General features: G+C 49.1%; 1 protein-coding gene and 1 long non-coding RNA gene across 9 annotated transcripts in view; one reads left to right on the top strand and one right to left on the bottom strand.

Annotated features, from left to right (window-relative positions):
- GRAMD1A (GRAM domain containing 1A) overlaps nt 1-2,050 on the bottom strand; it is a 1,703,145-nt gene extending 1,701,095 nt beyond the window's left edge. For all 6 annotated transcript variants that reach the window (XM_069604938.1, XM_069604939.1, XM_069604941.1 and 3 more), the window contains exon 1: nt 779-2,050. The gene's annotated coding sequence lies outside the window, so the exon portion shown is untranslated. The remainder of the gene's footprint in view (nt 1-778) is intronic.
- Nucleotides 2,051-2,097: 47 nt separating this feature from the next.
- The window catches only part of LOC138451945 (uncharacterized), a 309,075-nt gene continuing 296,061 nt past the window's right edge, over nt 2,098-15,111 (top strand). The window contains exon 1 of one of the 3 annotated variants that reach the window (XR_011260196.1): nt 2,098-2,446. This is a non-coding gene — a long non-coding RNA (uncharacterized lncRNA). The remainder of the gene's footprint in view (nt 2,447-15,111) is intronic. The other 2 variants (XR_011260198.1, XR_011260197.1) reach the window with 2 other exon arrangements.

Raw genomic sequence — 15,111 nt, forward strand, 5'->3', positions numbered from 1 at the left:
TGATCACGCGCGCCTCCTGGAGGAAGAGGTGGGAAACATCTTCCTGGAAATAGAAGCTAATTGTTTTATTGTAAAGGTGGATTTTTCCTGAAGACGTGCATTACTGTGTCACTAGGCGGGTGAGTGGGGGAAGGGGGGCAGATAGCAATCGCTCTCAAGAGAGGCTATCCAAACCAACCACACTAAAGGACATAGGAAAACATGTTCACAGTATAAACCACCATGCTGTGGAATAGGCTCTCTTTAGCTGAGGTTCTTGCAACACGCATGCATCTTTTCAAGTTCTGTTTGAATGAGTGCGGGCGCCTGCAAAAAGTAGGGCTGCTTGGAAGATGCTTTTTTTATCGCAAAATGTGATTATAGATTATAGTTACTCTCCTACCCTCTGAAAAACAACATAACTAAGGCTGCAAACCAGCGTGCACATCTCCATATTCTGGCAAGTGGAAGACACGTGCCCTTGAAGGTCCGCGCGCCCTCGCCCATGTACACTGCCCGACTGCGTCACCGTTATGATGCGCGCGGGCTCTGAGGCACACAGCAGGAACTCCGAAGAGAGACCATTCGGTGAAAAGGGGAATCTCGGGCAAGCCTGAGCATAAGGACCGAGCCCAGAGCCCCCGCCCACAGTATTTCACACGCAGGAGGTGGACAAACCCCACTATACACACACCGACGTGCCCTGCTCACGGGGTATCTGTGCTGCACAGACCGGCGCGAGGCAGGATTATCCCACACACAACACGTTATACTTTTCTCAGATCGTGTGGCACTGTACCTTGCGGTGGTGCAGCAGAAGCTTCCGGTGACTGGTGTTTCCCTCCGTGTTAGGTTCCCTGGTTCTGGTCCTGGTCACTTCTTCGCTGGCACCAATGCTGTGGGTTGTCCCCTTTGGGCTGGCTGTACTCGTCCCCGGGTGTTGGGTTTGCTAGACGAACTCCTTCCTTCCCAGGTGTGTGTGCGGTATCCAGTTGTCGTCTCCACTTAACAGTGCCCTGACGTCGTGGCGGTCCCCTATGATGTTGTGTTTTGGGTGTGTGCACGCGCCCGGGCGTTTCTTTGGGTTTATGGGACACAGTGCACAATGAGGCTGTGATAGCTAATGACGTTTTCCATCTGTACTCGTCTCCAGATGTCGAGGCGGCCTCCTTTGTTTTCCGGTTTTACTCCTTGCCAGGTGTCGTGGACAGACCCGGTTTTGCTTCCCTGGGGGTCTGTGTAATTTGCCAGTCGGCCGCCGGTCACCGCCTATCCTCTGCCCGGGGTGGCTTTCCTCCCGTGTGCTAGTTTTCATACATCCAGATATTTCAGGAATCTTCGAAGCTTCTCTCAGCTTTAAGCCTCCCCATGTGCTGTTAGTGTCTTTGGTGTGTGTGGACTGATTTCCTCGGGTATTTGCTGGTGGTGAAATGCATTCGCACCAGTTGTTGGGGGCTCTGGCGTTTACCCGCTGTACTCAGACCATGCAGTGTGGTCGTCTTTGGGGGTTGCTCGCTGTACTCCCCAGGAGTCTGGAGTTTGTCAGCTGCTCTTCTCACACGTTTAGGGGGTTCCTAGCGTTTGCCAGATGAACTGCTCCTTGGGTATTTTAGGGGCGCCGGCTCTTTGCCATTAGAAATGTTTTTGCCCCTGTGATCAGGTTTTCCAGAAGGGCTCCTGCCCTAGTTGCTGTTATGGATAATGCATGTGGCAAGTGTTCTGCCCAAGGGCATTGGAACTCTCCGTTTCCCAGTACCCCTTGCCTGGGGCAGTGGGAATCTCCGTTTTCCAGTACTCCTGCCCCAGGGGTGGGGTCAACTCCGTTTTCCCGTCCTCCTCCCCCAGGGTCAGCAGGAATCTCTGTTTCCCAGTCCTCCTGCCCAGTTGTCAATGGTCTTTGTTTTCTGCAAGTGCTCCCCTCCCAGGTGTGTTGTGGGTGTTTGATGGCCCGTTTGACCTCTTCTTGCGCAGGAGGGAAGGCGCCACCCTGTTTCATAAAGTATAGGTTTGCTGGCTCTGCTGCTCGTCTAATGCCTGGGACACGGCTTCTAGTTACCTCTATTCTAAGGTTTTCCTTTGTATGTGTGGCTCGCTGAGCTGTGCACCCGCCCCGGCGGTGTCCTGCCACAGCCTTTACTCACGGTTAATCCGCCGCGGGAGTTGCGAGGTTTCTAGAGTGCGCTGTCTGCGTTACTTCCCACGTGTTTCATTGCGTGAGTCTTTGGCGGTTGGCTGCGATATCGTGGGCATGGTACAGCGGAGCTCTGCGATTTTCTGCTACCCTTCCAGGTTTTTTTGCCTGGTTTTGTCTTTTGCTTGTATTCCTTTCAGTTATTGTTCCGGTCTGTAGTGTTTGCGGCTCTACTTCTCAGAGGCAAGCAACCGTGAGGGGCGGATTCTGCGCTTTGCTCGCCCTCCTCGCAGCAGGTGCTGCTGTGGTCTCCGGTGGCCAGTTGTTCTCCTCCAGGTAATGAGTCTCTGATATGAGTCAGGACTATTTCCCACAGGTATTGAGGGGTCTCTAACTGTGCTTGCCTGACGTGCCCCCTCCCTCGGTGTTGCGAGGTTGTGGCTGCACTCTGGCACTGGCGCGGGAGTTGTGACACTCTCCGGCCGTTATCCTGCACTCTTACCCAGCGGCTCTGTGTGTCTCTGCTGCTTGCTGGCTGCAGTCTGGTGTTTGCGGGATTTACACTTCCCGAGGTGCTGCGGTTCGGCGATGTGATGTTTGCCAGCTGTTCTCCTCGCAGGGCTTTGCCGGGTCCCCCCACGCGTCCTGTCGAGGGTGACACCAGAGAGGTGCCGCGGCGCTGCCGGAGGTCGCGTGTCCTTGAAGCACCTGCAGTGGCGGTTTCCTCCCTGGCACCACCGCTGGCGATGTTTCTGCTTCTGCCGCACCTCGCCAGCTCCTCCTGCCTCCCACTGCGCCCTAATCACGTTCCATTTTTAGATTCGGGGTCACGGGCAGCAGCGACGCATGTGTCCTGCTGGGGTGGGCACAGGGGTGATAATGCCTCGCTTGTGCTCTGCACAGGCAGCTGCTGGAGAGAGAAGTCTTCCTCTGCCCTGGGGGGTCACGGGCAGCAGCGGCGGGTGTGTCCTCGTGCAGCGGGCACCGAGGTAGGTCCTCTCATTTTCTGCACAGTCAGCGCTGGATAGAGAAGTCTCCCTCAGCCGTGGGACACGGCAGTGCTCTCATCCCCCGCGCCCCACGTGCCGCGCTGCCTCCAGCTGTGCTACCTCACAGCTCTCAGCGTAATCAGGGAGCGTATCCGCCTCGGCGCCGGTATGCTCAAGGTGGGCGGATAGCCAATGGGCTGCTGCCCTGCTTTCCTAGCGAGACCCGGGGAAAGCAGGATGGCCAGCCTGGGACCCTGCAAAGGAAGGGTGTCAGCATGGGACCACGAGGTTCGTGGCAGGAGAAAAGCAAGATAGGCTCAGCAGCGAGGCATGGTATGTAGGGTAAGCTGTAAGCGCAGATTGGTACCCACGTTGCTTAAAGTAAGGGAGAGGGGCAGATTTCAATTAAGGAAATGTACAATGGGCATCTAAGTACGGCACAAAGTACAGTCAGTTGCAGTGAGAGGACGTATACTCTGCTTGTGAGGAATTCGACCATCCGCACGCTGGGTGAGCGCTCGCCTGGGCTTTTTTGAAATTTTATGTGAAATTGAATGATGTTAGATCAACCTCTGGAAAATGTGTAGGTCTAATCCGCACACATTTTACTATGCTCACCACACAACATCCACATAGACCCGTGTCCTCTGGATACACACAGCTTACAGGTGCAGCCCCCATCATATTTAGTTGGAATATGACAGCTAGGAGTGCACCATGTCATCTCAGAAGGGGGAGGGTTAAACCTTCAACCTGCAATGGCTTGCCTAATTAACTAACAAAGGCTTGGATCTGCCCTTTCCTTTTGTGTAGCTCTGTAGCTGGTGGTAGCATTATTATCCAAATGTACTTCAAACAGGTCCACATGGGGCCTGGCTGCAGAGGTTAACAAAGGAAACCCCAACACCCTTCATATGCATATAAAACAATTGTTGGACTAGTTCTTGGCACTTGCCCGATATATAGTGTAACAACCGTTCCAATCAACTCAATAGATTCAAAACATTGAAATTAGTATCCACAAGAATGTATTTATTATTCACCATTATTGTCTTGATCACAGCCTACACGTGCGTCGTCACAACGTGTTTGTCCTGGCTGTTATTTGTACAGTGATATTATAATTACAACAGTACATGTTGAGATTCACTTGCATGCCAAATATTGCAAGATAATAAGTACATACCATGGTCGTAGTTTGAGGAGAGTATGGAAAGGAAAACAAACAAGGATGTTGGGAAAACGTAATGAAAAAACAAAAGTATTAAGGTGACACAGATTAGTAAATAGTCTGTGGCCTTCTTCCTAGTAATACATTGGCATATTGATTCTAATAGTGAAAACTTCATGGCGCGAGTAACATACTAGTTGCTAAGTGGAATCGGTGAGGCACCCCACAACCTTACCATTTGTTTCTTCTATTGCTTATCCATAATTTCCCTTGCGCCAACCCCCATGCTTGTTGTGGATTGTGTGTTGAGATTAATTGTTTAAATTGAGATGTGATGTTAGTATGAAAATACTTCTCTAAGGTATAACATAACTATGTGTGTGTGTGCCTGATACTTCCCCTAGTGTCCAAATTAGAGGTTCCCATGTGGTTAACTGGTAACATAAATGTAAAAACTCACCAATACTTGATGTATTCTCAAGCCTGTGGACCAATTGTCAGTATGACAGTGAATAGCTGATAGCTGGCTATAACCCAAGATAAAGGAAACCTTGAGTGGTGGTGGCACTTACCCAATAGCTGCCGTCTAATGCTATATTCAGGTTTGTATTCATTGTACACTGTAATGTTTTCTTCTTTGCTAGAAGAGATGGGGTGAGGTCAGTAATATGACCTAATTTGAGATATTTCGTAGTTTATACACATTCTTAATGGTTTAAAAGTATATAAAGGAGCTTACCTTAGAGGCCTCAACCCTGTTAATTATGCGTTAATGAAACAGATTAAGTTTGTCACCTTAGTCTACTAAGCTCCTATAAAAGTCTGGAGAATGGGAGTAAGACTGTGGCCTGGTTCTCAGTGTGAGACCCCAATGTTTGTTCTTGTATACTTTTAGTGTATAATGTAAGCTTAACCCTTTAAGTGCCATGGGTCCCCCCCAGTGCCAAGGCCTTTTTTGGTGATTTCAGTATGTCGCCATTCAATGCCTTGTCATTTTTTCGTTACATGAGATATCTTGGCCAAATTTGGCCCCTTTTCTCCCCACATGTAGGCGGCTGTAACGCCACCCAGGAATCTTAGGTTGCTGTAGGGAGGGCAGGGGGGGGGGGTGAGAGAAAATAACCAAAAAGGGCAAACATTTTGGGTTTTTTAAAACAAATGGCAATAAAATGATGTACAAAGAAGTCTGTGTTTTTTCTTTGTAAGAGCTAGGAATAAATGGTTTACTGTGCTCAATTCCCCAATTCCCTGGCTTTCAAGAACAGGTTGATTGGAAATGAAAAACAATTATTTTGATGACGTTATCAACCATTTTGTGAGAGGGAGGGGATTTTGGACATTTTTGCCAATTGGGCATGCGTGGACGGAATGGAAGAAAAGGGTAAGAAAACAGAATTGGACGACAGAAAGGCATACATTTCTGAAAAGTAGATAAAATTCCAAGTTTAGGAAGGGGTGATTTGCGCAGGTCAGGCAACAACTAGGTAGGGGAAAATTCCATAATTTAGGGAAAAAGCAGGAAAATGACAGAAAAAAAGGTATGTGGTGGAAATGGTTGGCTTGGTACGGCAATGGCTTCTATGAATTTTGAGAAAAACAATGCTGCGCTACATTCCCCGACTCTTGCAGTTAGGAAATCACACATTTTTTGTAGTGTTTCACAAAACAAGCAATACCACAAGCCAAACACTGAGCCATGGTACACCGGAGTTTTATGCATACAGTCTGAACAGAGGTACTTAGCATGTGTAAATCAGGAAAACCAATGTGGTGAGGAATGGCAAGCATACATTTTTTGAAAGGGCACAGGCAGATCTTTTCAAGGGTAGGTGACTTGTGCAGGTTACAAAAATGTATGGTGCCTAAAGCAGCGACTAAATGTAGGACACATTTGGGAAATGAAAGGGTTGTGTGACAAAGGGCACCAGCAAATGGGTCAAAACGTTATGAAAACCATGCAAACACAACAAATGTCATACCTTCCCACATTCCCACAGGTGTCCTGATGAAAATGGTACCTCATATTTGTGGGTGCTGCTACCTGGGCACCAAGGGGAAAGCCTAAAATGCTGCCAACTCCAAGTCTTTTCCGACAGCAGAATTTGTGGAATTCTGTTCAACCGCACACCATACAGATATGGGCCTAGGGTGTCCAAGCCACCAAGGAAAAAGCAAACCCCATGCATTTCCGAAAAGAAGGCCCACGTGGGAATCCACAGAGGTCTGACATGCACAAATAGGCCCAGAATTTATTACCTAGAAACCCTGGCAATGTCCAAAAAGTGTCAAAAAAAACAATTTCCGCACATTTCACTCGGCTCACCCACAGAAACACACCACCAACAACACATGGCCCACCTTCCCGCGTTCCCACAGGTTTACTGATGAAAACGGTACCTCACATGTGTGGGTGCAGGCAGCTGGGGGCCAAGGGAAAAGCCGAAAATGCGGCTAACCGCAAATCATTTCCGACAGCAGAATTTGTGGATTCTGTTCAAGCACACACCATACAGATATGGGCCTAGGGTGTCCAAGCCACCAAGGAAAACAGGGAGCCCCATGCATTTACAAAAAGAGGAAACCTATGGGAGTCTGCAGAGGTCTGACTTGCGCAAATCGACCCAGAACTTATTACCCAGAAACCATGGCAAAATCCGAAATGTGGCGAAAACCCCCCAATTTCCGCACATTTCACTCGGCTCACCCACCGAAACATGCCGCCAACAACCGACGACCTACCTTCCCACGTTCCCACACATGTCCGGATGTAAACGCTACTTCACATGTGTGGTTGCACCTACCTGTGCACAAAGGGGAAAGCCTAAAACACGGCTAACCCCAAGTCTTTTCCGACAACAGAATTTCAGGATTTTTTCTGAAGCACACACCATACAGATAGGGGCCTAGGGTGTCCAAGCCACCAAGGAAAACAGGGAACCCCATGCATTTCCAAAAAGAGGACACCCGTGGGAATACGCAGAGGTCTGTCTTGCGCAAATCGGCCTATCATTTATTACCCAGAAACCCCGGCAAAGTCCGAAATGTGGCAAACCCCCCCCCAATTTACGCACATTTCACTCGGCTCACCACCGAAGCACGCCGCCAACAACACATGGTCAGCCTTCCTGCATTTCCACTCGTATCCTGATGAAAACGTTACCTCACATGTGTGGGTGCACCTACCTGGGGACAAAGGGGAAAGCCTAAAACACGGCTAACCCCAAGTCTTTTCTGACAACTGAATTTCAGGATTTTTTTCAGAAGCGCACTCCATATGGGCCTAGGGTGTCCAAGCCACCAAGAGAAACAGGGAACCCCATGCATTTCTGAAAAGAGGACACCCGTGGGAATCCGCAGAGGTGTGACCTGTGCAAATCGGCCTAGAATTTATTACCCAGAAACCCTGGCAAAGTACGAAATGTGGCAAAAAAAACCTCAATTTCCGCATATTTCACTCGGCTCACCCACCGAAACACACTGCCAACAACACATGGCCTACCTTCCCGCGTTCCCAACCATGTCCCGATGAAAACAGTACCTCACATATGTGGTTGCAGCTACCTGGGCACCAAGGGGAAAGCCGAAAACACGGCTAACCCCAAGTCTTTTCCGACAGCAGAATTTGTGGAATTCTGTTCAAGCGCACACCATACAGATATGGGCCTAGGGTGTCCAAGCCACCAAGGAAAACAGGGAACCCCATGCATTTCCGAAAAGAGGACACCCGTGGGAATCTGCAGAGGTCTGACCTGCGCAAATCGGGTCAGAATTTATTACCCAGAAACCCAGGCAAAATCCGAAATGTGGCGAAAAAAAACCAATTTACGCACATTTCACTCGGCTCACGTACTGAAACACGCTGCAAACAACACATGGCCTACCTTCCCGCGTTCCCACACGTGTCCTGATGAAAACGGTACCTCATATGTGTGGGTGCACCTACCTGGGCGCAAAGGGGAAAGCCTAAAAGACGGCTAACCCGAAGTCTTTTCTGGGAGCTGAATTTCAGGAATTTTTCTGAAGCGCACACCATATAGATATGGGCCGAGGGTGTCCAAGCCACCAAGGAAAACAGGGAACCCCATGATTTCCGAAAAGAAGACCCACGTGGGAATCCACAGAGGTCTGATGTGCGCAAATCAGCCCAGAATTTATTACCCAGAAATCCTGGCAAAATCCAAAATGTGGCGAAAAAAACCCAATTTCCGCATATTTTTTACTCGGCTCACCCACTGAAACATGCCGCCAACAACCGACGACCTACCTTCCCACGTTGCCACATGTGTTCCAATGTAAACGGTACCTCACATGTGTGGTTGCACCTACCTGGGCGCAAAGGGGAAAGCCTAAAACACGGCTAACCCCAAGTCTTTTTCGACAACAGAATTTCAGGATTTTTTCTGAAGCACACACCATACAGATAGGGGCCTAGGGTGTCCAAGCCACCCAGGAAAACGGGGCAACCAATGCATTTCTGAAAAGAGGACACCTGTGGGAATCCGCAGAGATCTGACTTGCGCAAATCGGCCCAGAATTTATTACCCAGAAACCCTAGCAAAGTACTAAATGTGGCAAAAAAGCCCCAATTTCTGCACATTTCACTCGGCTCACCCAATGAAACACACCGCCAACAACACATGGCCTACCTTCCCGTGTTCCCAACCATGTTCCGATGAAAACAGTACCTCACATATGTGGTTGCAGCTACCTGGGCACCAAGGGCAAAGCCGAAAACAAGGCTAACCCCAAGTCTTTTCCGACAGCAGAATTTGTGGAATTCTGTTCAAGCGCACACCATACAGATATGGGCCTACGGTGTCCAAGCCACCAAGGAAAACAAGGAACCCCAGGCATTTCCGAAAAAAAGAGGACACCCGTGGGAATCTGCAGAGGTCTGACTTGCACAAATCGGGTCAGAATTTATTACCGAGAAACCCTGGCAAAATCCAAAATGTGGCAAAAAAAAACTATTTACACACATTTCACTCGGCTCACGCACCAAAACACGCCGCAAACAACACATCGCCTACAGTCCCGTGTTCCCACACGTGTCTTGATGAAAACGGTACCTCACATGTGTGGCTGCACCTACCTGGACGCAAGGGGAAAGCCTAAAACACGGCTAATCCGAAGTCTTTTCTGACAGCTGAATTTCAGGATTTTTTCTGAAGCGCACACCATACAGATATGGGCCAAAGGTGTCCAAGCCACCAAGGAAAACAGGGAAACCCATGCATTTTCGAAACGAGGACACCCGTGGGAATACGCAGAGGTCTGACTTGTGCAAATCGGCCCAGAATTTATTACCCAGAAACCCGGTCAAAGTCTGAAATGTGGCTAAAAAACCCCAATTTCTGCGCATTTCACTCAGCTCACCCACCGAAACACTCCGCAAACAACACATGGACTACCTTCCTGCGTTCCCACATGTGTCCTGATGCAAACGGTACCTCACATGTGTGGGTGCACCTACCTGGGCGCAAAGGGGAAAGCTTAAAACACGGCTAACCCCAATTCTTTTCCAGCAGCTGAATTTCAGGATTCTTTCTGAAGCGCACACCATACATATATGGGGCTAGGCTGTCCAAGCCACCAAGGAAAACTGGGAACCCCATGAATTTCTGTAAAGAGGGTAATACATTCTGGGCCGATTTGCGGAAGTCAGACCTCTGTGGATTCCCACGGGTGTCCTCTTTTCAGAAATGCATGGAGTTCCCTGTTTTCCTTGGTGGCTTGGACACCCTAGGCCCATATCTGTTTTCAACAAATTTTGGACTTTGCCAGGGATTGTGGGTAATACATTCTGGTGTGATGCACGCAAGGCAGACCTCTGTGGATTCCCACGGGTGTCCTCGTTTGAGAAATGCATGGGGTTCCCTGTTTTCCTTGCTGGCTTCGACACCTTAGGCCAAAATTTGTAGTTTGCCCACATGAACAAAATGTACTGTGCCGAAAGGCTTGGGGTTACCAGGGGGTTAGCCTTTTCCTTTTGCACCCAGGTAGGTGCATCCACACATGTGAGGTATCGTTTTTGTTGGGACACCTGTGGGAATGCGGCAAGGTATGACATCTGTTTTTGGTGACGTGTTTTGGTAAGTGGACAGAGGGAAATGTCTCTGAAATTGGCTGAAAAAAACCACAATTCTCAGACATTTCGCTCTGGCCACCCACCGAAACACACCGCCAACAACTCATGGCCTACCTTCCCGCATCCCCACACATGTCCCGATGGAAACGGTACCTCAAATGTGTGGTGCACCTACTTGGGTGCCAAGGGGAAAGCCAAAAACACGGCTAACCCCAAGTCTGACAGCTGAATTTCAGGATTTTTTCTGCAGTGCGCACCATACAGATAGGGGCCTAGGGTGTCCAAGCCACCAAGGAAAACTGGGAACCCCATGCATTTCTGAAAAGAGGACTCCCGTGGAAATCGACAGATGTCTGACTTGCGCACATCAGCCCAGAATGTATTACCCAGACCCCCCGGCAAAGTCCAAATTTGGGGCAAAAAACACAATTGCCACATATTTCAATCTGCTCACCCACCGAAACACACCACCAACAACACATGGACTACCGTCCCGCGTTTCCACAGGTGTCCCGATGAAAACGGTACCTCACATGTGTGGATACACCTACCTGGGCGCAAAGGAGAAAGACTAAAACACGGCTAACCCCAAGTCTTTCGGCACAGCATAATTTCAGGAATTCTGAGCAAGCGCACACTCTACAGATTTGGGCCTAGGGTGTCCAAGCCACCAGGGAAAACTGGGGACCGCGTGCATTTCTGAAAAGAGGACACCCATGGAAATGCACAGAGGTCTGACTTGCGTGAAACGGCCCAGAATTTATTACCCACAATTCCCGACAAAGTGTGATATTTGGTGGGGAAAAAACACAATGTTCACTTTGTCAGGGTTTCTGGGTAATAAGGTTTGGGCTGCTTCCCGCAAGTCAGACCTCTGTTGATTTCCACAGGTGTCCTCTTTTCAGAAATGCATGGGGTTCCCAGTTTTCCTTGGTGGCTTGGACACATTAGGCCCATATCTGTAGGTTGCCTCCCCAAACCCTTTCGGGGTTACAATTGGTGTAGCCTTTTTCCTTTTGCGTCCAGGTAGGTCATCCACACATGTGAGGTACCTTTTTCATCGGGACACCAGTGGGAAAACACAATTTTCAGACATTTCACTCTGCTTACCCACCAAAACACGCTGCCAAGGCCACATGGCCTACCTTCCCACGTTCCCACATGTGTCCCAATGAACAAGGTACCTCACATGTGTGGGTGCACCTTCCTGACGCAAAAGTAAAAAGGCTACGCCACTTGTAACCCCCAAAGGGTTTGTGGAGACAACCTACAGATTTGGGCATAGGGTGTCGAAGCCAGCAAGGAAAACAGGAAACCCCATGCATTTCCCAAAAGAGGACACCCGTGGGAATCCACAGAGGTCTGTCTTGCACAAATCGCCCCAGAATGTATTACCAAGAACCCTCGGCAACGTCCAAATTAGGGGGAAAACAGAATTTTTCGCACATTTTACTCTGGTCACCCACCGAAACACGCTGCAAACAACACATGGCCTACCATCCTGCGTTCCCACAGGTGTCCCAACGAAAACATACCTCACATGTGTGGGTTCACCTACGGGGGCGCAAAGGTCAAAGCCCGAAAACACGGGTAACCCCAACTCTTTTCGCACAGCAGGATTGCAGGATTTTGACTCATGTGCACACCATACAGCTTTGGGACTAGGGTGTCCAAGCCACCAAGGAAAACTGGGAACCCCATGCATTTCTGAAAAGAGTCCACCCATGGGAATGCACAGAGGTCTGACTTGCGTGAAACGGCCCAGAATTTATTACCCAGAACCCCCTGACAAAGTGAACATTGTCTTTTTTCCCCACCAAATATCACACTTTGTTGGGGATTGTGGGTAATAAAAACTGGGGCAATTTACTCAAGGCAGACCTCTGCGGATTCCTATTCCTACGGGTGTCCTCTTTTCGGAAAATCATGGGGTCCCTGTTTTCCTTGGTGGCTTGGACATCCTAGGCCCAAATCTGTAGGGTGTGTGCATGCGCGGAATTCCTGAAATTATGCTGTGCCGAAAGACTTGGGGTTAGCTGTGTTTTTGTCTTTCCCCTTTGCGCACAGGTAGATGTACCCACACATGTGAGGTACCGTTTTTTCTGGGACACCTCTGGGAACGTGGGACTGTAGGCCATGGGTTGTTGGCAGTGTTTTCTGGTGGTTGAGCAGAGTGAAATGTGCGGAAATTGTGTTTTTTCCCCCCAAATGTGGACTTTGCCGGGGGTTCTGGGTAATACATTCTGGTTCGATTTGCGCAATTCAGACCTCTGTCAATTCCTACGGTTGTCCTCTTTTCAGAAAAGCATTGGGTTCCCCATTTTTCCTTGGTGGCTTGGACACCCTAGGCCCATAGCTGTATGGTGTGTGCTGCAGAAAAAATCCTGAAATTCAGCTGTCGGAAAAGACCTGGGGTTAGCGCATTTTAGGCTTTCCCTTGGGCGCCCAAGTAGGTGCACCCACACATGTGAGGTTCGTTTTCATCGGGACACATGTAGGGACGTGGGAAGGTAGGCCATATGTTGTTGGTGTGTTTCAATGGGTGACCAGAGCGAAATGTCTTAGAATTGTGGTTATTTCCAGCCAATTTCATAGACATTTCCCTTTGGCCACTCACTGAAACACATCGCCAACAACAGATGACATACCTTCCCGAGTTCCCACAGGTATCCCGATGAAAACGGTACCTCATATGTGTGGGTGCACATACCTGGGCGCAATAGAAAAAGGCTAACCCGCTGGTAACCCCACGCCTTTCGGCACAGCACATTTTGTTCATGTGGGAAACCTAAATATTTGGGCGTAGGGTGTCGAAGCCAGCAAGGAAAACAGGGACCCCCATGCATTTCCCAAAAGAAGACACCCGTGGGAATCCACAAAGGTCTGCCTTGCGTGCATCACACCAGAATGTATTATCCACAATCCCTGGCAAAGTCCAAATTTTGTTGAAAAACACAATTTTCAGACATTTCACTCTGCTCACCCACCGAAACACGCTGCCAACGCCACATGGCCTACCTTCCCGCGTTCTCACAAGTGTACCTCACATGTACCAACAATCCAGCCCCAGTCTCACGCACCCCACTGATAGTGGGCCCTAACCATAGAATAATAAAAAACAGTACTCACATAACGTTGCAGCTGCTCGCATATAAAAAGCTGTAAACGAAACAAAAGACACATCTACACTCATACTTTCCAACCCTTTGCAAGCCACCCCTGGTGGTCTACTGAATGTCACCCCCATCCAGTGAAAACACATTTGCCCCTTCCTACGGGCAGCAATCTGCCCCCAGGGAGGGCTGCATGAGGTGCCCCCGACCCTCCATTTGGGGTGGGGGAGAAGCCCACCCCAAAATGTCAGACTGGCCCCCAAATGTATGGGGCAGTAAGGTTTGGGCACACTGGGGCCAGATTGGCACATCTGTGGAATATTTGTACCCATGCCAATGCACCACACTGAACCCCCTTTGCCAATGGGGAAAGAAAACTGCCAAAAATGGAGGCAATAACCACGGGCGCGCCAAGTCTGCAAAACCAAGCAGGGTTCATAAACCACAAAATAGCTGCACACCCTGATACACACAGACAAAGTTGGTGTAAAAACAGGAATCACTGCTGTCACCTGTCACCTGTCACCTGAAGCAAAAACACAGAAGGGCTAAAATCCGAAAATGCCTTTAAAAACTCAGTCATTCTCCCAGTGAATTATTGAAAGGAAAAGTGTGCTGAAATCATAGATTCTCCAGGCAGTCAGAGGAATCCAGGCCTCCGTGCCTGATAGCTGTTTAAGGAAACTAGCTGTCAAACCCAGTTTAAAGGTGTTCTTTTTCTGGAAGAAATAGCTAAATCTGCCTATTTAAAGCATGTTTGTGAAGGGCGAATTTGTTTAAATGTCTAAGGGCCTCATTACACGGATGGCGGTAAGGGTTTACCGGTACCGGTAAATCCTTACCGCATTACTACGAGGTCCCTTTGTGGGTTGGGGAATTTAACGCCTGCTTTTTGCAGGCGTTAAAAGCCAACCCGCAAAGGGACCCAGGGAGCTAATTACGGTACCGCAATTTGCGGTACCGTAATTAGCGCCTTCTCCATTCCCATTATGCCCTATGGGGCAAAAATGGGAATGGGGAAGGGCAATGGTGGAAGGGGGAATTACTGCCCCGCCAACCTTGGAATGGGACGGTAATTCCCCTTTCCGCCAAGGTGGTGCCGGTATTTTACCGGCATGAACCATGGCGCTGATAGCGCCATGGTTCTCCGCCATCCGTGTAATGAGGCCCTAAATCCCTTATGAACTATGCTTATATTAAATATGTGTGAAATGAAAAGACTTTAATTGAAAGCAACCCAGTATTGGAGTTAAGTAACTGCTTAATTCTGATCAGACAGTGGCCTGACAGTGCTAGCCTGGGAAAGTTGACATCTCAGCTTGACACTCCCTTGAAAACAGAAAGCCTAATGGTTCCCGCCTAATGACAACAACGAGCACAATGAGACCGCATCAAACGTTCGTCTCTGGCTGAGCTAAGAACAAAGGACAGGCTGAGCATTGTCCTCTGCAGGGAGGGGCAGGAGCTTCCCTCTCCAGGAAGGGGCACACCTCCCTGATCAAAGGACTGGACAGCTGTTGCCTTGAAGGGGAGGTGCAAAGAAAAAACATCTGCTGTCACTGTTTAAATCCTTATTTGTGATTAAAGTTGAAACTCTTTAACTGAGCAACCTAAAGAGGGATACATCTGAAAATTGGTAG

This window comes from Ambystoma mexicanum, chromosome 1p (genome assembly GCF_040938575.1).
Source record: "Ambystoma mexicanum isolate Mex_15411 chromosome 1p, UKY_AmexF1_1, whole genome shotgun sequence".
Classification (NCBI taxonomy): domain Eukaryota; kingdom Metazoa; phylum Chordata; class Amphibia; order Caudata; family Ambystomatidae; genus Ambystoma; species Ambystoma mexicanum.